Raw genomic sequence first — 24,238 nt, forward strand, 5'->3', positions numbered from 1 at the left:
AAGTAAGCACCCAGCCTGCACTCCCCAACCCCCCACCCTTAGCCCTGAGCCCTCTCCCACACACCCAAACTACTGCTGCTGCTGCTGCCGTGACCTCCGTGACAGTCTCGCATCCTTAAACATGAGTAGCCTTATCGATTCCAATGGGGCTACTCGTGCTTAAAGTTAAGCAGATGCTTAAATACTTTGGTGACTCGCCTAAGATATGTAATATTTGAATTTTATTGTGAAGTGCTGTGCAATGGGAGGACACCTAACTACTTGATAGATAAGAGAAAAATATTAGCATGAACATAATTGGAATGTTTGGTTATGATTATTTTGTAATAATGTGTTGGTTACATGATGGTGATGGACAGTATGCTATACTGAAGTTGGAAGTCTGAACCTGTATAGTAAATATATATTGTCAGTGGATAAATCTGTGTAGTGTGCTATTGATATGTTCCATTGAAATTTTGGAGAAAACATGACACTGTTTTGATACTCATGGCTATGTATGTTAACTTTTGAAGCTTTAAAAAGCATAGGGATTGTCATCAAAATGTTTTTTTCCAAAGGAAAACAGTTTCTGAAAACATTTTTGATTTAAAATCAAAACAAAATATTTCAAGTTGTTAACCCAAATCAAAACATTTCAATTTGTTGATCTGCACTGAAACATTTTGGGTCAATTCAACATTAATCTGTCCCCCTGAACTGCCCTGGTGCCTTGTGGGAATTTGGGTTCCTTGTGGCACCCTTCAGTATGGGGTTGAATGCATTGCAGGCTCTTCTCTGGTTTCACTGCCATGACTGTGGTGGATCATGGGAGATATAGTCGAGCCATGGACCGTAGCCCATAGCAGAGAATGGGGGCATGAAGCAACTGAAGTGCAGCTTCAAGGAAGCACTGCTGTGGCTCAGGTAGACACCGTTCAGTGTTGAATCACTAGAATGAAACATTTAGGCATTTCTAGGTTGTTGTTTTTTAACTTTCTGTTCTGTGAAAGATATCCATAGTTTGACTTTCCCTCAGTAGCTCGGTTAGAATTCAGAGCCATTCCCAAGTCTCTTTTCAGGTCCTTCCTTTGGGGAACATTTAAATCCCTCATTCAAAGTTGCAACACTGATAGACCCTTGTGCTAGACGGGGCAGCTAGTGTGTGATGTGGCTTTGGTATTTAGCATTTAACCCTTTGGATACTTCCATGTTTTTTATAAAGTTTAATATCTTTTTAAATAAGGACCAGAAAATGTGTTCCTGGCTGGGGCAGCCAAAACTGGAAGAATGGGGAGAGATTCTGCATCTTTTTTTTTTTTTCTGGTAATAAATAGCAGCTAAGAATCGCAGGAGGGGAATAAAAAAAGTTTTTAAAAAGTGCCCCTCTGGAGCAATAGCGGGGTGAAATGCACAACACTGAGCCTTAAGGCGCCTCTAAGTAATTTAACTGTCACAGTGTTAAACCTTGGAATAAATGCTAGTAAGTAATCCCGTGACAATGTATAATGTGTATGATTTTTTGGGGAAATTTTTAAGCATGCTAAAAACAGTAATTGAAAGCAAATCCAAAGGGCTCATGGTAATACTCCCTCTCAGCTATTACCTGTGAATAAACATAAAGCTTTGCACAGCAGAGAAACCATTACAAACCTGGTCTGTTGTACAAGAGGGGAAACTGAGGTACACAACCTCAAGAATTTCACAAATAAACAGTGGAATAATTCACCCTTTCCCTTTTAAAGGTAAAAACCTAGCCTGCCCTATAAAAACAAGAAAAGTATGAAGGTAATTTTTCTGTTTCCTGCAGTTAGCAAAAAGATTTGTAAAAGAAAGGAGTATTTTTAAGCAATAATCTGTCCCCACCAAGGAGCTGGGAAATGTTTATTTTGTTTTTCAGACACAATATGGGCAAGCTGGCACCAGTGGAAGAACAACCCAGAACACCATGGGTCTACTGTTGCAACAAAAATTGTGTTGTGTGTTTTGTGGTGTTTGTCGTGTTGTTACCGTTATTTTGCCAGATATTGTACAAGAAGGGTTAACGTACCTAGCAGCAAACACCATCCATTTCCAGTTCCTAAATGGAGGGTTCCTTACCTAGTCTTTGACCAGTTAGGGCCCAGTCTGCTGCTATTAAAAACAAGAAATAAAGAACAAAAATGGGTTTATTGCACACAAATAAAAAGGCACAAAATGGGAATTAAAAATGAAAATAAATACATTCTGTTGCATGCATCTTACAGGTAAACCTACAAAGGAAAACAAGGATGCCCTGGCCTGGACTAAAACAATCAGTGCTGCTTAAGATTACCATATTTTAATTTTTAAAAAGGAGGACACTCCATGGGGCCCCAGCCCTGCCCCAACTCTGCCCCCTCCCCTGAATGCTCCGCCCCCTGCTCCTCCCCTTCCCCTGCTTCCCGCGAATCAAATGTTTGCGGGAAACCTGAAACAGGGATGCAGCAGGTAAGCTGGGGCGGGGTGCGGCGCAGCCCAGTCTGGCCCCCCTGGCCGGTCGGCCCGCTCTGGCGGGCGGCCGGCCCGGGCCAAGAGGCTCTGGCCCCGGCGTCTCCTGCCCGGCTCGGGCCCTGTGCTTGCGCCCCCAGCCCCAGCCGAGCACTGCGCCGGCCCCCGGCTCCGGCCGAGCACCATGCCGCCCCCAGTCAAGTGTCCGCGCTGCCAGCCCTGGCTCCGGCCGAGCACTGCACCGGCCTCCACGCACCCACTGCCCCAGCCCCTGCCGCGCACCGCACCGGCCCCCAGCCCCGGCTCCAGCCGAGCACTGTGCCTCCCCCGGCCACGTGCCCGCGCCGGCCCCCGGCCACGCACCCACTGCCTCAGCCCCTGCCGAGCACCGTGACGGCCCCCGGCCCCGCACCGCCAGGCCCTCCCTCCCTATTTTCCCAGACATGTCCGGCTTTTTGGGATTTCCCCCCAGACAGGGATTTGAGGCCCAAAAAGCTGGACATGTCTGGGAAAATCCAGACGTATGGTAACCCTAGTGCTACTATTCTTGCAAGTGTAAGCCCTACCACCATTTGGGTGTGTAACAGTTCACATGTTTCCTTCCTTTGCTACTTTACATTGCTGGATTTGGGTCTGGTATAGCAAGCCAACCCCCGCAAAGAAAAGAGGTCCCAAGTGTGGGCTGGAGAGCGAGCCCACCCCACACTCTATCTGCAGTGGTAGATTTTGTCCCAGGCTACCTGCTCTAAGCATTGCAACCCCATGGATTAGGTCACAGCACCACTCAGGGCTGCATGTCTGCCCCGTCTATGAAAAGGACGATGTGCCAAACCTGAAGCAGGGAGCTGGGCCCATAGAGTTTATTAAAATTCACAATTACTGTGAACACTGTGACCTGCACACCAAAATCATAGCCTTGACCAGCAATAGTCCCACTGACCACTCAGTCTTAACTCTGCTTCTTTGAGACTTCTGCCCTAAGGGAAATTCTGATATTTCTGCAGCTGGGTTTGGCCCGAGTGAGGACTGGCAGCATGGAACAGCCAGGAAATGGTTAAGGTGGGCCTGTCACATGATTCATCGGGGCTTTAAAGGAAGGGGTATGTCCATTTCCAGGACAGAGAGATGCAGCAGGAAAGCCCTGTTGTCATTGGCAACTGCGAGTCACTTTTGTGTTATCTTGTGAGGTTTTATGTTTATTCATAAACCATGCCATGAGGAAGGACTCTGAAAAAGAGACTTGGGTGTGGCACTGAATTCTTCCTGGGCTAGTGAGGGAGCCCATGAGTTTACACATGGTGGAGAACACAGGCAAACTGCCACAGCCTGAAACTAGATCCTGAAGCCCTACAAGAATAACAGCAGCTGAGGCAGCTTTTGGCACAGTGACAGCAACAGCAGTACCAACAATAGCAATAACAGCTACAAGTGCAGCAACCGCAGATTAAACAGCAACAGGAAAGCCAGCAGCAGTTACTGCTCCAACTACTGGCTCAGAGTGGCCAGGATTCACAGGTTGATGTAATGCTGTGGCTACCTGTAGGTAGGGGAGGATTTCTCATTAAGATGGGGCCAGAGGGTGATTCCAAAGCCTTCCTAGAGACCTTTGAACATTTGGCAGATGCCCAGGAGGTATGGGCCCTCAAGATAGCTCCTTGATTGACAAGAGAGTCCCAGGCTGTTTATTGTGCTATGGCTGGGGCCTTGGCAAAGAACAATGGGCTGCTGAAAGCAGCCATCTTGGATTGCTTGGGTCTCCGTGAGGAGGAATATCATGACTCTTTCAGACAAAACTTGTCGCAAACTCTGAGCCTCAAGCAGAGGTTCAGTGGTTATGGGATTTCTGCTGTCACTAGTTATGGCCAGAGATCCTGTCCCCTGAAATTGTGGTGGTGGTGGCCTGGAGAAATTTTATCAGATCATACTAATAGGGCCCAAGAAGTGGATTTGTCACCACCAGGAGAACTGGAGGTACTACTGAGGTTTTTGAAACCAGCCCCTCTATGAAAGCGAGGCCAGTAGTGGCTGGGACTATGAAGGGGTAGCCAGGGTTACAAGGCCTACACTGGGAAGGATTCCACTAGGCTATGGCGAGGTCGAGACCTGGGCTTGACCCTAGTATCAGGCCTATGACTGGGAACAAGGAACATGCAGTGATGGCTAAAGGACCCAGGGGGTCCATAATGGGATTGGAGTGGCCCCTTTTGCTTCTGTTGTGGGCAAGAAGTCCTCAGGTATTGGGATTGTCCCAGTGTGGAGTCTGATTATGCCTAAACCTGAGCCTTTGAAACCCAAGAGGAACCCCCTGATTCAAAAGCTTATGTAGTTCTAATCATAGTAAATGGGACAATGGTGTTAGGCCTGGTGGATTCAGGCTCAGGGCAGACATATGTGCCTGGACAGCTAATTACCTCAGAGATTCTGCACAATGGAAAGTGATTAAATATAGGCTGTGTCCATGGAGACAGCCAGCCCTACCGATGACTATAGCTGTCCCTGGGAGGCCTTAATATGTATGACAGTAGCTGTAGCTAAACAGCTGCCTTTCCCAGTTGGGGCTGGGATTTGGGCTCTTTAGCCAATCTTTTACCGGAGGCAGCTGGGGCAGGCTCAGACTCAGGCATCAACATGCAGCAGGTGAGTGCGCCAGAACAGGTCTTTATCTTCTCTGATCCCAAACTCTTCGGTACCCAACCCAGGCCTTGAAGGGAATGTTGTCATACCAGGAAGGAGACTCTTGGAGTCCAAGGGGCCTAGGGAAAAGAGAAAAGGCACAGTACAATGTAATCTGGACCCCACAGAGGGGCCCCTGTGAGGACCAGATCCCTCTGTGGTAGATGCCCAGACCACAGCTAGCAGATTTGCTTTTCTTCAAAGCCAGTGGGATGATGCAGTGTTCAGTAGCTCCAGGGATGGCTGGCTAGGGTATATGAAGTACTTTTATTGACTCTATCCAGGATTGTCTGTACCCCTAATTCAAGATCAAGAGAGACATCCCAGTAAAAGTCATCCAGACACAGACAGGAACACTCCCAGGTTAGTCTTTTCAAAATGTTGGGCTGGCTTCCTTTGAGGACGCAGTAACAACCACGTGAGTGAAACGAGACAGTCACTACGCTCTCGAACAAACTCACACAGAAAAATGATAGAAGTCAAAAACACCCTATCACCCATGGATGAACACTTTTCACAAAACGATCACTCCATATCTGACGTCTCAGTTCTCATCCTCAAAGGAAACCCTCCCAACACTTTCAAAAGAGAAGCCTGGGAGCGTAACTTGATAACTTTGCTAGACATACACACACACACAAAAGGTCTCAATAAAGACACTGGATTTATGGCTTATTACAACAATCTGTAACCCACTAACCCTCCCCCCTTTTGTTCTATGATTGCAGAGGTATTAATGGGCCACTTGGTCCCTCAGAATATGTGTTCACCCCTGGCACAAGCCATTGGGTTTGCTCCTTCATGGCCATTGGGGAGGGGCACATTTAAATATTTTCTTTGGACAATCAATTACTTAACTGAATTATTGTTTATTTTACACCATTTCATTCTCCCTATCTATCCCCCAGTGGTTCCCAGTGAGCTTCTCCCTTTCTTATTCCCATAGGGCTCATGGGGACCACCTTAGTTGCCATCTCATTCCAAGGTACTACAGCAACTATTACCCAGGTGCTAGCCCCCTAGTTGAGCATTTTGTATTTCAATACACACCTTCTTCCCCCGTTAGCCTTTTGAAGCTATCCCCTCCCCCCACATATCATAAGGTTCCCTGTTCATTGAGTTAACCGCAGGTTCACCTTTGCCACCCTTTTTCATTCCATTGCAATTGTAGATAGTTGCTGTGCCAGTAGTTCATTGATTTGTTGTTGAAGTTTTACATTTTAGCTTATTAATTACTTAGTTATCCAACAGTCCCCCAGATTCCATACACCCAACCCTGTGGTTCCAACTTCCCATAGATCCCTTCTATGTATGTGCTGCAGTTGGGGTGTACCCGGTCCACCCCCCTTTCTCTGGAGTGTACCACCCATCCATATAATGGACTGAAAGGACACACTGATGAGCTCTGGTTGCACCCGCTCCCACAGTGGCTCCCACACGTTTGCCCATAAGTATTTCCAGCTCCAGGCTGCAGCCAGCTTAAATCAGAATCCTTCCAGCTTGGCATCCATAGTGCCTGTAGGGTTACATTCTGCAAAGCAGTTAAATTGTTATATTCCCAGCATCTTAGGGGAGACTTCATGCCCAGGCTGGAAGCTTAAGGATTGTCCTTTATGGAGGTACCATTATGATTACACATGGTAATACCAATTGTGGAACCCCATAACCCAAACACCCCAGGAGGCCGGAGAATGATATTTTTCGCCCCTTTGTGATAAACCACCTATCTGGATGACTGTTTCCCACTGTCATTTATTATGGCATATTTTAAGGAATACCATGCAATATTTCCTGATAAATTTGATATTTTTATACCAGGTTAGGATTTTCCCCTCCAGTTCATACACCACATACCAACATTGCCAAATTCCCATGGGGGGCTAATAGTACAGTTTTTCACCGGTAAATCCTTAAAGTCCTTATTTGTCTCATTACTAGTGTTTGGGTGGTTGTGAACTTTCCCTGACTGAGGGTTTTTTCTCAGCACCTCTGCCATGAAATGGACTAAAAATGTGCATGACAAAATCATTGCCTTATTGATGATGAACGATCCGCTATTACAGGGGTTCTCAAACTTTTTTTTGCTGGGCCCCCCTTTGAAAATATTAAAATATTTCAGGCTGTGACAACCCCCCACAAAAGTGATAGCAAATTACTGTACGTACTCATAAGAGCGCACACATGGTATTGCCACCCTTCCTTCTGTGTTGCTGCTGGTGGCAGTGCTGCCTTCAGAGCTAGGTGGCCAGAGAGCGGCAGCTGCTGTTCCCCTCTCCCTTTGAGCTCCCCCTGCCCCTGGCTATATCTTTTGTGATCTAGTGACCCCCTTTTGGGTTGGGACCCCCAGTTTGAGAAATGCTGAGCTATTACATAGAAGAGGAATTGACTGCATTCCTTAGCTGGGCATTTTGAGACTGACATTTTTGGTGTTAGCAGTATATGATAGGGAGTTTTAAAAACAGTTGAGTGTTAACTGAGGTAAATGCTAAACACTGCTTTAAACATACAGCTCACAATGCACCCTTTGGGTCTGACATGCAGCTGGACTGGCTTGTGAACATTTTGTGACTCAATGCAATGGCTAGGTGTAGGGTAGGGCTTATTATCTGTACTTTCCATAATGGACAAATCTTGCTGCTGAACATACTTACCTAAGGGCCTTAGGAATCTGAGGTAGTTATATGGCCTTCATTACTGTAGAATTCTGGTGCCTCAAGTCTTAAATGTATTTATCCTCACAACACCCCCAGAGGTAAGGAAGTGTTAATTACAGGTGGGAAATTGAGACACAGAGTTCGTAAGTGACGTGCCCAAGGTTGCACAAGAAGTCTGTGGTGGAGCTGGGTCTCCCAAGTCCTATCTCTAATCACTGGACCACCCTGCCTCAATCGCCAGGTGGGATTTAGAGTGGCTTTTGAAGCAAAAATAGCTGCTAAGTATTTCATTTATATTCCCAGGATCACATGTAAGTACTTGATCCCTACCCTCTGACCTCCACCCACTGAAATGCCAACTTTGAGTGCTGCACAGTAATGAGCAATACCACCCCTCGCTCATTCCGCTCAGCCAGGGCCAGCTCCAGGCACCAGCTAAGGAAGCAGGTGCTTGGGTTGGCCAATACAAAGGGGCGGCACTCCGTCCACTATTAGGGCGGCACCTCCGGGTGTTTGGTGGGAATTCGGCGGCGGGTCTCTCAGTCCCTCTCTTCCTCTTTGAGCTGCCGGCGAAGTGTCTCTGAAGAGGAAGAGAGGGAGTGAAGGAGCTGCCGCCGAACTGCCACTGAAGAGTTGAGTGGCGCGATTGAGCTGCCGCCGCCGTGCCACGGATCGGCTTTTTTTTTTTTTTCACCGCTTGGGGTGGCAGAAAACTTGGAGCTACCCTGCACTCAGCCATTGATGGTATTGAGCAGCTAGTTCAGCACCTCTGCAGTCTTAAGCACCTCCCTGCTTAGTTCCTTGCTGGTCTGGTCTGAGTGCATATCAGGATGTCATCCACATAAAAAAATCATATTGTCTCTTTCAGACATCCCATCCCACATCTTGATTACAGGGGGACCCTGGCAAAACACAACTGCTTCCCTTGAAAGGGAAAAGCAAATTTGTAATAGCTGTCCCAATGTCAAAGGATAGCAAAGAAAGCATTGGCCAAATACAAAACTAAAACCACTGCATTCCGCCCCCCCACCCTGTCCAATGGAGACCATCACCTCCTAATACTTAGCTACTATGAAGGCTATCAGGGGTGTTACCTGATCAAGTGGGCAAAAATTAACTACCAGCCATCACTTTCAAGGACTGCCTTTGGGGCTTGACTATTTCACTAAAATCCCTTGGCCTTAAAAGTCCATCAATTGTTTCTTTCAGGCTGGCTTCTGCCTCTGTTGGATACCTGTACTGCTTCTGGGGTGGGGGACTGGGGCCTGTAACTAGGATTCAGTTTTGCCACATTCTGTTTTATTCTTAGCCCACACCTCCCAGTGTTTCTCTGCAATTGCCAACATTTCTGGAGTCCACGTGGGCCACTCCAATTCTTCAGATGCCTTAAAGGCTGCTATCTAGTAGCTTGCTAAAATCGCCACTGGTTCCTAGGATATACCAGGAGTTATTTTCCATAGAACCCTGTTAGCAAAATCAGCTAACACTCTTCATTCTCTTCAAACATCAATTCCCAAAATGCCGCCTTCTCCCAAATTCATTAAGCCAAATTGCTATTTATTTCTCCTCTTTCATACCTAATACAAAATATTTCCGCAAAAGGGAACAACATTCTTTGTCTCATTAAAGCCCTGTAAGGTCTTAACTCCAGCTGGTGGGCAAACAGGTTCTCATTCTGGGTATTCATCCAGGAGTAAGTGGCACCTGTATCTAACAACAAATTCTGTCCGACCTTCACTCCTTCAAACTCCACACAAACCATGAACCACCCCACCCATCAGTGTCCAAATGTGTCACTGCTGGGGGAGTTGGGGGCACTGGCCTTCCTACAGGGAGGCAACTGGCTGCGGCAGCAGTGCACTCAGGGTTTTTTCTGCATGCTCAGCCAGCCTCACCAAAAATTCCAGAGTGGACAAGGCTTAAAAGCTGTCTCCAAATTTCCACCTGCCAGGGATCAAAAGCTTTGACTGGACCCTTGAAGGGGCCTGTCTTCATTCACTTTCCCTTTTTCCTTTTTGCCCTCCTTTAAAATCTTATTTAGGAGGGACCATGGCTTTAAACAAGATTGCTTCATGCAGACACATACTTTTCAATCTTTGGGCCCGATCCTTCTTTTGCTAATTTACTGCTTTTCTCAAAACTGCTTCCCAGGCCCTAATCAGTATTGCCTGGCAACCATGTCTTCAAAGACAGTTAATACTTTCAGTGAAGGGGGGGGGGGAAAGAGAAAAGGCAGAGGGGGGTGGGGGGAAGAAGTGGAGACAAGAAAAGCGGAGAGAGGGGGAGAAGAAGCGGAGACAGGGGGTGTGAAAAAAGAACAACATAGGGAGAAAGGACAACCTAAGCTGAGGAAAATACAGACAGCAACAACAAATCTAGAAGTAGGGCTCTGCAGACCAAAGCATCTGGGAACCTGGACCCCTATCCTGGCTCTGAGAGGAGAGTGGGAGTTGCTGTAATGAAAGAGATGCTGGGGCTCAGTCCTCACAAACCCTGGCACAAATTAAGCACTAGCTGGGTGGCTGGAGAGCGGCGGCTGCTGGCCGGCTGCTGAGCTCTGAAGGCAGCGCTACTGCCAGCAGCAGCACAGAAGAAGGGTGGCATGGTGTAGTGTATCGCTACCCTTACTTCTGTGCTGCTGCTGGCGGCGGCTCTGCCTTCAGAGCTGGGTGCCCAGAGAGCAGCTGCTGCTGCCTGGGAGCCCAGAGGTACTGCGGCTGTGACCTGGCACAAATTAAGCTCAGCTGTTAAGGTATCTGAAGCTGGGCACTTAAGAACTGAGGCACCTGAAATGAGGATGACCATATGAGCACTCAGCCTTTATTACAACAATATCATACAATATATCTCAAGATACTTCAGCTTTGCAGGGTTATGGCAACACTTTGGCCTGTACCTAGAACACCTGTAGCAGTTCTTTTATAAAGGAGGTCAACCTATTTGTTAAGGAGCCAAATCACCTTGCACTGGGTTAGCTCTTCACATGAAAGTGTAAGTGCAATATCCCACATAAACACTGGATGGCAGTAAATGCACAATAAAAACTCGCTGGACAAACAAAGACAGTGTTGACTTCAACGGGTTGAATGGCCAGTTCTTTACAAATGGTTATTATATACTATAATATGCAATTGTAGTTGGCCTGATTCATTAGAAAGCTCTGTGCGCGAATACAATCCATCTGCTTTAAATGGCTAAAGAAAGAAGTTAGCTGTCTCAGATGTTATGGGAGTAACCAAATAGCTGGCAGAAGTGAAGGCCTTTTGTTTGCAGGACAATTGCAAGAGGATGACCTTAATCTAGTTCTTTGAGTATTTGAACAATTTAATACATTTTGTTACTTGCTGAAGTTTTGCAGGATTGGTTGCTTTTGATGTATATGCAGGCAAATGAGTGTGTAGTAGTTCTCTGCCAAACCCGATATCATTTGTTGATGACATTACAAATCAGGTTGATAAAGATAACTGTTAACATAATATGCTTGGAGTGCTGTAAGGCATCTGACTTTAATACTGCATGACATTCCGATTTAAAAATTAGCACTATACAAAATCAATTCAGCCCATATTAAATGGATTAAAATTGGCTAACTGACAGATCTAATAAAATAATAGTAAATGAGCAATCATAATCCAATGGGAGTGTTTCTTCTGGGGCCCCAGGGATCTTTTCTTTGCCCATTCTAGTCTATATCTATCGGGGATCTGGAAGAAAACAAATTCAATGCTGGTGAAGTTTGCAGATGACACAAAACTAGTGGAGCAATAAATAATGATAAAGAAAGGTCAGGACTACAAAGTGATCTGAATTACATGGGAAGATGGGCTCCCTTGAACAACATGTGTTTTAATGCAGCAAAGCACAAGGTCATGTATCTTGGACCAAAGAAACTAGGTCGCACTTACAGGAGAGGAGAAGGTATTTTGGAAAGCAGTGACTCAGAAAAGGACTTAGGGGGCATGGTGGATAACCACCTGAACATGAGCTCCCAGTTTAATACGGTGACTAAAAGAACTACCACAAGGCTTCCATGTACAAGCGGGGGAATATCCAGCAAAAGTAGGGAGGTGGTATTATCATTATATGGACAGCATTGGTATAGGATTGCCAACTTTCTAACTGCACAAAACCGAACACCCCTGCCGCATCCCTTCCCTGAGGTCCCGTCCCTTCTCCAAGGACTTGCCTCCACTCATTCCATCCCTCCTCCCGCTGTTGCTCACTCTCCCCCCCTCACTTTCACCGGGCTGGGGCAGGGGGTTGGGGTGTGGCAGGGGGTGAAGGCTCTGGGGTGGGGCCAGAAATAAAGGGTTCATGGTGCAGGAGAGGGCTCCGGGCTGGGGCAGGGGGTTGGGATAAGGGAGGGAGGTGAGGGTGCCAGCTGGGGGTGAAGGCTCTTGCGTGGGGCCGGGGATGCGGGGTTTGGGGTGCAGGAGGGAATCCTGGGCTGGGGCAGGGGATGATGGGTTTGGGGTACAGGAGGGGGCTCAGGACTGGAGGTTCGGGGAGTGAAGGGTGCAGGCTCTGGGAGGGAGTTTGAGTATTGGAGGGGACTCCAGGCTGGGGCTGGGGCTGGGGCTGGGGCAGGGGGTTGGGGTGTGGGAGAGGTTTCAGGGTGTGGGGTCCCAGTGGCACTTACCCCTAGGCGTATGGGTGGCCAAGGAGGCTCCGCACGATGCTCTTGTGCTTGCAGGCACCGCTCCCGCAGCTCCCATTGGTCACGGTTCCCTGCCAATGGGAGCTGCGGAGCAAGCACTCAGGTTGGGGGCAGTGCATGGAGCCTTCCTGGCTGCCCATGTGCCCAGGGGCCCAAGGACCTGGCAGCCACTTAAGGGATCCTGCCTTAGCCTGGGGCCCGCACTGTGCCGCCAACCAGACTTTTAATGGTCCAGTTGGCAGTGCCTTTTCGACCGGGCGTTCTAGTGGAAAACCAGATGCCTGGCAATCCTACATTGGTGAGACCATTACTGATATACTGTGACCAGTTCTGGTATCCACACTTTAAAAAGGATGTTGATAAATTGGAAAGGGTTCAGGAAAGAGCAATGAGAATGATTTGAATCTGGAAAACCTGCCTTACAGGGAGACAAGAGAAGTTCAATCTATTTAGTTTCTCCAAAAGAAGATTAAATGATTTGTTCATCGCTATAAGGGCCTATGCAGGGAGAAGATTTCAGAATGCAGATATATCTTTAATCTAGCAGACAAAGGCAAAACAGGATCCAGGTGAAGCTAGACTAGAAATAGACTGAAGATTCAGATAGAAGGGCAGAGACATTTGATTCGTGTTTGTATAGTGTCTTCCGCTATGCAGTATTGAACTCTGATTGCGGCAGGGCTGGCTCCAGCTTTTTTGCCGCCCCAAGCGGCGAAGGTGAAAAAAAAAAGATAAAGCCGCGATTGGCGGCGATTCGGCGGCAGCTCTACCACGCCGCTTCATTCTTCGGTGGCAATTTGGCAGCTGGTCCTTCCCTCCGAGAGGGACTGAGGGACCCGCCGCCGAAGAGCCGGATGTGCCGCCCCTTTCCATTGGCTGCCCCAAGCACCTGCTTCCTGCGCTGGTGCCTGGAGCCGGCCCTGGATTGCGGTCCTTAAATACTAGCAAAATACAAACATATAAAACTGTTTGGGGCCAATTCTGCTCTCACTTACACCCGTGGATATCTAGAGTAACTATGGAAGTCACCAGTTATTTTAGATGTATGCGTGTGTAAATCAGAGCAGAATTTTGTCCTGTATTAACTATGCATACCTAAATGTTAATAGTTTTGCATACCATGTATATGTATAAAGCATAAAAAACTATGTTGCCATGAAATATGAATCTATTTGAAGTATAATATTCACACAATATACTGTAGTCAATATGGTCTATATTACAGATGATGAATATATACACTCTATTTGCAATAAAAGTATAACAATGGATCTTTGTGTGTATAGAAAAGCTAAAGGACATCAGATACATATTTCAGTACATAGCTAAATAAGAGGGGGAAACCGTCCATATTCAATATGTTTTCTAAACACCTTGTTCTGTCTGTCAGATCTGATGATGGCTGGTGACTAGATACTTCAAAGAAATGCTGCTTTGCTATTTATTTCTTATTTGTACTCCTGAGAAATCTCAAAACATTTTAAATTTGATTTAGAGAAGTTTCATGACATAAATTGAACATGCTACGGAGAGCAGTTTGCTTTCATGGTCAATATGCGGACAATAAAGTATAATAAAGGTAAAGTGATTTCATTTTGTGACACTTGCCGTGTATGTTTATGCTTTAGCTGTATTTTAATACCCCTGGCACTTGCTTTGAAGCTCCTAGATACTTTCTTTATGTTGAATCCTTTTGTCAAATCTAAATCTTCATTGTGTCAAGAATGTAAAGCAGATGTGCATAAACTTTGCCCAACTGAAGGCCACCTTAGTTAATTGCCTGAGAGCCACACCTAATCTACATAAAATAGAACAGACAGAGAGGGAGCACTGCATGCTAGGATTTGTAGTAGCAGATAGCAGCAATTCCATTTTAATGAAGATGACAGCCATACTAAAGAACTCCATAGGCTGCTTTTCCCCATTTCCATGTAAGACCTAGCATCAAATCGAGTGGCATGGAAACCATCAACATGGAATGTAAGTATTACTGGAAAACAGAATGGGGGGAGGGGGGAATGCACTCATTACCCTTAACATTAAAATCCTGTAACTCTCACTTGGAGTTTGCCAGCTTCTGGAGTGCCAGGCTGAGCCTCTAGGGGTTCTAACCAAGGGACTCTGACTGGGTCTTCACCCGGGTGAAGACACTGTAAAGGACCCTTTTTTTGGTGTAAGCTGGCCAATGTTCCCAGTGCTGCAACACAGGTCTCATCCCCAATATTCCATCTGCCTGGGAGAAGGGAAATTCATTGGTGTTGGTACTTATTAGTTAACGCTAAACTTTTCCCTCCCCAGATCTTATTTTCCTGCTCCCCCTTGGTTATATTGTTATTTTGGGATGTCATTCCCGTGATGGGGTTTCTGTTGATGCACTTTATTGTTTCTTGTGTACTGAATTTATTACTCCTTGCAGCTGTAGTAGTAATAGTCATTTTCACAAGGGACAATACTCCTTGTCTCGGGACCAGTGAGGAGACATCAGGCATCACAAAATATAACCTAGGACCCAACCCCTGTGAAGAGAGGCACGTCTCAGGGGCCAGGCTACAATTCTAAAAGCCCATAAAAGTGACAACGTGTAACAATCATAGGAGTGTAGGGCGGGCAGCGACCTCACTATGGAAAAATGAAATAATTGTCTCATCTAATTCAAAGCTACTTTGTTTTTGTACTTGTTATTGTTCTTATAGCTGAAATATAGGCCACACTATGCTACCAATGTTATCATTCCCAGGTGAAAACTTGGCTAACCTGGAAGTAAGGGTGACAGTACATATCAGTAATATAAAAGAAAAGGCCTTACAAGAACATTGTAATTATCAACAAAACATTAGAAATCTGGGAAATTTAGAGGTAAAGTTGAACTTAAAAAGAAACGGAAACACTTGAAAGTGTCAACATGCACAGCTAAGTTACCCAAACAATGTTACCTACGGCCCTTTAGTGGTACCCCCAGCCTCCCACTTTGCTATCGTAGTATCTTTCATACAGGGGGTATGATGAGTTGGTTTGGATCAAGGACATTTTACTAAGGGTTTTAAGAGGTCTGCAGCTATGGGTGCAATGCAGTGACCATGCACTGAACATGCCTTCTTCATGTTTATTCACAAAGGCTTTAAGAAGTCTGCAGTCTGTGGCATTTGGTATACGGATTAGAGGTGGAGTCTCAAAAACGTGCATCACAAAGTATTAGTTTTGCAATTGGTTTCATGCAGACAGTATGTCTCTGATGTTTTGTTGTCCCGCTGTGTTTTTGCCCTGAGCATAATTAAGTGTTACAATTTCATGATCTGATACTGGGACATTTGGACATGTGGGCTATGTGTTTAAGGATACTTGTGTACATAGAATTTTAATGAAGACTGGGCTTCAATAAGCAATTGTCTAATCAGGAATTTGTGAAGTGTTTCATTTTCTGTGGATTCTGTGTGGCCATAAAAAAAGACTGTAGCTAGCATTAATGGTGCACAATTAAGAGTAAGGCATTTTAGTTTTTTTGTCTACCAATAAGATGAAACTCTTAGGGATGAATAAATTGGACTCAGCGTTTCTGATTTTTCTCAGGGCTTCTCCACAGGGACAGAGTTTATTGGTGACTTTAGCTATGAATGTCCATCCTTTGGAACGTTTTAGTTAGAGGGAACCCTGCGTCTAGTGGAGTTGGTCCATAGCAGCTCCTGTGGATGTTAAGAATTCTATAGGAAGTCAAATTTGGAAGTGAGAAAAGTAAGTAAGGTATGAGCCCTGTGGGAGCAAGGCAGGCAGGAAGCAGATGACTTGAGGACGGTACTGAACTCTAGGCTCAGAGGAAGCCATGGGACATTTAGGGTCTGAGTTGGGGCCAAATGAAGTGGGAGTCCCCGTATCTTCTGCTGCTGGTGACTGTTGCCTCCCTACTTTTCACTTGTACAGATGCACATTGGGCACCTTGCAACTCCCCAAAGCAGGGCCGGCTCTAGGTTTTTTGCCGCCCCAAGCAAAAAAAATGTTGGCTGCCCCTCGTCCCAGCCCTGGGCTCCTTGCTGCACCCCCCTGATGCCCCAGCCCTGGGTTCTCCCCCCCGAACCCGCACCCCCTGNGGCCTTGTCTACACTACGAGAGTAGTTCGATTTTACTTAAATCGAATATTTGGAATCGATATTGCAAAGTCGAACGTGTGTGTCCACACTAAGGACAGTAATTCGACTTTGTGAGTCCACACTAACGGGGAAAGCGTCGACATTGGAAGCGGTGCACTGAGGGCAGCTATCCCACAGTTCCCGGAGTCCCCGCCGCCCATTGGAATTCTGGGTGGAGCCGCAAATGCCTTCTGGGTAAAAAAAAAAGGGGCCAGGGTGCTTTTGGGTAACTGTCGTCATCCGTCCATCACTCCCGCCCTCCCTCCCTCCCTGAAAGCGCCGGCGGGAAATCATTTCGCGCACTTTTCAAGTCATTGACAGCGCGGACGCCACAGCACTGTGAGCATGGAGCCCACTGCAACCATCGCTGCAGTTGTGGCCGCTCTCAACGCCTCGCAGCTTATCATACAGGTTGCCCTGAGGCAGATGCAGAAAAGTCAGGCGAGGAGGCTACGTCAACGCGGTGATGACCTGAAGTCTGAGAGTAGCACAGACCTCTCAGAAAGCAGGGGACCCAGCGCCGAGGACATCACGGTGGCAATGGGTCATGTTGATGCTGTGAAACGGCGATTCTGGGCACGGGAAACAAGCACTGAGTGGTGGGACCGCATAGTGCTGCAGGTCTGGGATGAATCACAGTGGCTGCGAAACTTCCGCATGCGGAAGGGAACTTTCCTGGAACTTTGTGAGTTGCTGGCCCCTGCCCTGAAGCGCAATGACACCCGGATGCGACCAGCCCTGACTGTCCAGAAGCGAGTGGCCATAGCCCTCTGGAAGCTTGCAACGCCTGACAGCTACCGGTCAGTCGCGAGCCAGTTTGGGGTGGGCAAATCTACCGTGGGGGTTGTTGTGATGCAAGTAGCCAAGGCAATCGTTGATGTACTGCTGCCAAAGGTAGTGACCCTGGGAAACTTGGAGGCGATCATAGATGGCTTCGCAGCGATGGGATTCCCAAACTGCGGTGGGGCCATAGATGGAACTCACATCCCTATCCTGGCACCGGACCACCAGGCCAGCCAGTACATTAACAGAAAGGGCTACTTTTCCATGGTGCTGCAAGCACTGGTGGACCACAGGGGACGTTTTACCAACATCAATGTCGGATGGCCGGGCAAGGTTCATGACGCTCGTGTTTTCAGGAACTCTGGTCTGTTTAGACGGCTGCAGCAAGGTATTTACTTCCCGGACCACAAAATAACTGTTGGGGATGTGGAGATGCCTATAGTCATCCTCGGGGACCCAGCCTACCCGCTAATGCCCTGGCTCATGAAGCCCTATACAGGTGCCCTGGACACTGAAAAAGAACTCTTCAACTACCGGCTGAGCAAGTGCAGAATGGTGGTGGAGTGTGCTTTTGGACGTCTCAAGGGGAGATGGAGAAGCTTGCTGACTCGCTGTGATCTCAGCGAAACCAATATCCCCATTGTTATAGCAGCTTGCTGTGTGCTCCACAATCTCTGTGAGAGCAAGGGGGAGACCTTTATGGCGGGGTGGGAGGTTGAGGAAATTAGCCTGGCTGCTGATTACTCACAGCCAGACAGCCGGGCGATTAGAAGAGACCAGCGGGAAGCGCTGTGCATCCGGGAGGCTTTGAAAGCAAAGTTCCTGAGTGAGCAGGGTAACCTGTGACTTTCTAATTTTGTGTACAGAGAAGCCTTCACCCCACTTCCAACACACGTTTCAAAATAAAAATAGTTCTACTTTGTTAAAGCACACCGTTTTCTTTAATACTGTTTTCGCGGGAATTTTTTAAAACTGGGACGCAGACTGTGGTGCGGAGCGGGTGTAGTGTAGTCGCGCGAATGCAGCTTCTAAACTCAAGGACTGACAGGCTCCGCTGCGGTGGGATGGTTCTTTCAACGGAGCCTGTCACCCCTCCTGATACGGACTGTGTGTATGGGGGGTCTATGTGACTTTGTGGCAGGGGGGGGGGGGGTGGGGAAGGGGGGGAGGGAGCTATATGCATCCGATGAAGTGGGCTGTAGTTCACGAAAGCTTATGCTCTAATAAATTTGTTAGTCTCTAAGGTGCCACAAGTACTCCTGTTCTTCTTTTTTTGGATTTAATGAGAGTCCTCAACTACCACTCCAATAGGAGTTGAGGCTTCCTACTATCTTCCCATTTCAGGCATTTAATGACAGGGTGACCTGTTAGCATGGAAATAAGCATTATCTCTTTAAATTTCCTATGAGTGTTCAAAAAAAGCTGAATAGCATTGGTATTGATCACCAGTCATTTTTGCAGGTTATTCTAGGTTACTCATTCTCAGAATGCACATCAAGTTCAGTCAACAAGGGGTTATTGATGGCAAAAGTGCATCAGTATTGACAGAGATAAAAAACCTGTACTTTTCAGCATAACTGTGCCGCACTCCAATGAGCAGCATTTTAAGATCAAACATATTTCTATTTTGAATTCAGATCTTTACCTCAACAGTATGCTTATATCTCCAGGGAAATCCTTATGTACTATAGAATTTACAACATATAAGCAAGAAACACGGAGAAAGGATATTTTTCTGTAAAGAACAGGGCCAAATTCTCAAATAGCTGTAAATAGTGCAGTGGGGGAAACAATTCATTTGTTCTCTTGAACATTAGGGATTTTTGAATCCATCTGACTTGTCAGTCAGCTATCATTTTTGCTTTAACAAGCATTTGCAGGGTGTTGCACATGATCCAGGAAGGTCCAATCATGTTGCAGTATATGTGTGTTTCCTATCTTTCTGCAGATCTCCATTTCTGACACATAGTCCAAAATCAACCCCCTGAATCTGTTGCACTTAGCTGCTTGTATTTCAAGTCAGCAGAAGGCTGTAAAGCTCTATAGTTCCTGGGTGTTTAAAATATCTTAAACTGAGTGGCCTTCACTGAATGAGTAACTGGCAACAGTGAGGTCTTGTGCCATGTCTATAAGCAACACATTTATAAAACTATCACTGTGGAACTGGCCTGTTAGGTCAATGCTAACTCATCATTTCCTCTTTTTAAAGCCTGGGATGCATAGCAAGCTATGTAGGGGGACACATTGCCAGGGGTTGTTCTAGCTCTAGGAAGATTCCCTCTCCCAGAAGGATCCACTGTCCTGGAAGACTATGCTGTGGAAGCAAATCTGTACAAGGAGGCTTCTTCTAGCCACTTAAGACAACTTCCCTGTCCAGCAGAAAAGAGATGGGGCACAACCCAGAAAGAGGGGAAGAGAAGGCAATGGGGGTCATGATTCAGTGACTAAGAGGAAGCACGAGAAACATTATTTACTTAACACACAATATAATGAGGGCCAGCCCTGCTAATGTAGTAGGATGATGGTACCAAAAGAACCTGAGCAGCATGGTCCCATGGACAGGCACTGAATGGAGACTCAGGAGAGTGGGGTTCTATTCCTGGCTCTGCTACTGCGTGCTAGGTAACCTTTGGCAAGTCACTTCACATCTCTGGGCCTCTGTTTCCTCACATGTATAATGTACATAACAGGGTAGCAGGCCCATTCAATGAAACTGGGCTGAGCTCTCCTGTTCTAGTCCAGGTGCTTCCAGTTGAGCCAATTAAGAGGGTGGTGGGTAGCACGTAGGAGCTATAAAATGTCTGTCAGGAGGCAGACCAGGCCAGGTCAGTCAAGAAATGAGAACACTCAGAGATGGAAGGTGGTTCCTGGAAGAAGGATGAAGGCAGGAGAGCAGAAAGGGGGGTTTGCTGGCTGGTGTCTCTGAGCCGGGGCAGAGGGCTGAAGGCAGGAGGAGGAGAAGCAGCAGCAGCAGTGGGACATGGCCGTTGGCTTGAAGCTAGGTTCCCAAAAAATAAACAGGAGAAATCTTCTACCCAGCCTTAAACTGGGCATAGCCACTCCTCCATGAGGTACTCTCTCTTCCCTGGGGACCACTGCAGGAGGCGCTCTGTCTCTGTAGCTTTGCTCTGCAGTTCCCTTCTAGCTCTGCTCTCCGTTTACTCTCACTCCTAGACTTTATCGGGCAATGGCTTTGCAGGAGCCAAACTTTCTCCTTGTAACGGCTCATCCCAGCTCCACACAGTCTCCTGTGACCTGAGCTTCCCTAGGTCACCGTTACGCTTCCTGTCTCTTACAGCTCTCAACTCCTGTCTAATGCCGGACTGACCCATTATAGCCCTCGTCATGGAGAGATAATAGAGTCGAAAAGCTCAGACCTTTTTTGGATGGGAAATGTTCACTCTCCTGAGCTGAGCATAGATGGATGGCAGCATCCGCAGGAGTTCCTGATCCATAGCCCCCAGGAGCTTTCCCTCCACACCTTAGCTGGCCCAACTAGGAGCCTCTGGACTAGAACAGGAGAGCTGAGCCCAGTTTTATTTAATGGGCCTGCTGTCTTGTTACATTTGGATAATGGTACTTACATTCCTTTGTAAAAGGCTTTGACTCTATGGATGAAAAAGTTTGTATATAGTGTATTATTATTACCATTTCTATTCATGTACCCCATGAGAGGACTGCTCTTTTTCTTTGCACAAAGAGGAAAAACTAACTCCAATCTGAGAAATGGCCTACTGGAAATACCTCGCATAGACTTGGGGGTGTATGAGTGCAGAAGCAATGTTCTTCTAAGGCCTACAAAATAAATAAATAAATAAAGATATCCCATCTCCTAGAACTGGAAGGGACCTTGAAGGGTCATGGAGTCTAGCCCCCTGCCTTCATTAGCAGGACCAAGTATCGATTTTGCCCTAGATCCCTAAGTGGCCCCCTCAAGGATTGAGCTCACAACCCTGGCTTTAGCAGGCCAATGCGCAAACCACCAAACTATCCCTCTCCCCACCCTTGAAAAAGCAAGAGCAGGTATGGGTAGTGAAATGTGATCTAGGTAGAATATCCATCTTTTGCCTTGATTCTTTTGTTGAGATGGAGAGACATAATTACTCTTTACCCTTACAAATGCACATTAAGTTATCATTTTTGAAAGGGAAGCCATTTTAAACTGGCTTTGTGACTGAATAAGACACTGGAACAGAGTCAGACCTTAGTTACACTAATGTAAATCCAGAGCAACAACTCTGAGATTAATGGAGTTACTTTGCATTTATGCTGGTGTTATTGAAATGCGATGCCAGTGAAGTAAGACTCCATTGTTGCAATAGTGCATCGGTTGTTAGGCTGCTGACAGACAGGTGCATCAACCATAGACTTGTTCTGCTGTAATTTTGTATTTCTTGATAAAGAGCTTGGATTGCAAATTTGTGGCAGACCCAGGGGCTGCAGCTTTAAGCCACTGGGTCAGTGCAATGTACCATTAGCAGGATTCTTATGTCAGTCCTTTTTCTTTCTGCATGGATGGGATTTAATTAGCTTTACTGCCAGATACTTTAGAGCGGAATGAGGAGATGCAGTTCATAATAAATCTCTAAGCTTTGTTAGGGTTGGGAATGATGGCATTGCCTAAAAAGGAAGGACCCGCAGAACAAACAGGGGAGAAAAGTGGACCAGAGTTTGATAATCAGTAATAATGAGATGTGAGGATGTTTGCCTTGCATTTACCTGCTTCCCTGGCAAATACTACAGGGAAAAGAGCTGGAAAGGCTCTTAGACCATGAGAACAGAGCCCAGACTTTTTAAAATTGATAGTCAAATTCAAGATAATATTTACTGAAGGCTGCTGGTTTCAGTTCTAATGTGGTGCTACCATAAATTATTGATTCCCTTTTAAGCCAGTTGCATATAGTAAATTTCTGTCCTTTGTGTGATCATATGAAAACCTACCACATTATTCTACAGTAATAGTCCAGGACTGGTATTTTTAATGGAGCCTAAGAAAGTTGGGTGCCTAAATCCCACTGACTTTCCATAGGAGTTGGGCACCTAACTCCCATAGGCTCCTTTTACAAACCCAGCCCAAACTACTGTTTACAGAAATGTTACTAGTGTTTAGCCCCTTACTGTAGAATATTTAAATCCTTTAAATTGTAATCCCACTGCAATAATGGGAAGCATTATTAACCCCATTTAGCAGGTAGGGGGCTCAGGCTCAGAGGTGAAGTGTCTTGCTCATGGTCACACGTCAGGTCACATGCAGAAAGAGAATGCAAGTTACCGAACTCCCAAGTACTGATCTTAATTCACAACTGCCCCTTGAAAAAAGTATTTATTCCACAGGGCTCCCTCATTAATAAATAATTGTAAGTGGATGGCAGTGTTTGGTTGAAATACCTCCACCCTGTTAACAGTGTTGATTCTATTAGGAGATAGTGAGATGGGCTCTGCTAACTCATTGGAGCAGGTACGTGCTTAGAGGATCTAGGGTGCACGCTGACCAATTGTCCAATAGAACCCAAGGGGCAGCCAAGCCTGAGAAGAAGATCTGAGCTGAACTTTATTAATTTCTTTGATAGCCAATCCTTCAGGCAAAGGCTGACTGTTGGACTCTGCCATCTGTGGACTTTAGAGAAGGCTGGAAAAGACATCTCATCACAGTTACATTGTCTCAAGTTATTTTTCAATGTCATGAAATGTGAAACTCCAAACTTCACTTTTTTTGAACTGATATTGTACTGCAAAACACAAAAATTGCCTCTGAAGCCTAAACACTATATAAAGAGCTTTAAAAATGAGCACCAGTGGAACCTCAGCAAGGTATTGCCTCCCATGACTTCTACTTGCCTAAACTCCAAGGCTATTATCTATGCAAAAAATTAACACCTCTGATGTTATAGCTAGTGAAAAATCTGATGGAGTTATTTTTTAAACAAATTACGGATTTTACAAGCTTAACCTTTTGTCCTGGAACTTCTCATGACTTGTTTTAATAACACCCAAGAGATCTGATACTCTGATTTCTTGTGTTAAATAAAGTACAAATTTAAATTATAGTTAGGTCTTGGCTTATTCCCATGATCCACAGCTGCAGTTTGGTGTGGGTGGTTCACATTGACTAAGTAAGCTAACACCGACTGTTTGGGAAAACATAGATTTCTACCTAAGGAGATTTCATAACAGGATGATAAATCCTTAACTTGAACATTCAAAGGGGACTGCTATGCTTTCTCACTACTCCTCAATATATGCTGATATTTTGAAAGATTATACTGCTTGCAGTAGGCCCATTATCTCTATCTACTGGGGCTTTTTCTTACACAGTGGGGCAGATTCTGCTCACATTTACGCTGATGTAAATAAGGAGAGACTGCACCCAAGACAATGGAATTACACCACTCCGTAATTGATCAGAATGAGGTCCATTGTTTCCTACTTACAGCTTTAAAACCTTCCCAGTTCTGCTCCCATTGAAGTCAATAGCAAAACCCCTTTTGGTTTCAAGGTCAGCCTGATCAGAAAGTGGAAATGATAACCTCCTTTTGTTGGGTTCTCCTATATACAAGTAACAAGTAGATACTTCAGTCAGAGAGAACTTTCTTTTATATCAAGAGAACAATAAAGAAAACCAGAAAGCACATACTGGCTGCATCTACATTGCCAAAATTAGGACCCATAATTTACCACAAGTGCAGGCTATAGAGTAGAAAAAAGACTCAGGTGTTTTTACCACCATGTCATCTAGACATCAACAAGTGGCAATTTACAGGCCCTAATTTTCCTAGTGTAGAAAAAGATGTATTTCAGCCCTGTAACAGGTTGCATTTCAGTACAAAAGACAAGCTGTCTCTGCAGGCAAGGGGGAAATGTATCTCCATTTAAAAGGTGCTGCACAAAGGAAACAAGTTAGA

This window comes from Trachemys scripta, chromosome 1 (genome assembly GCF_013100865.1).
Source record: "Trachemys scripta elegans isolate TJP31775 chromosome 1, CAS_Tse_1.0, whole genome shotgun sequence".
Classification (NCBI taxonomy): domain Eukaryota; kingdom Metazoa; phylum Chordata; order Testudines; family Emydidae; genus Trachemys; species Trachemys scripta.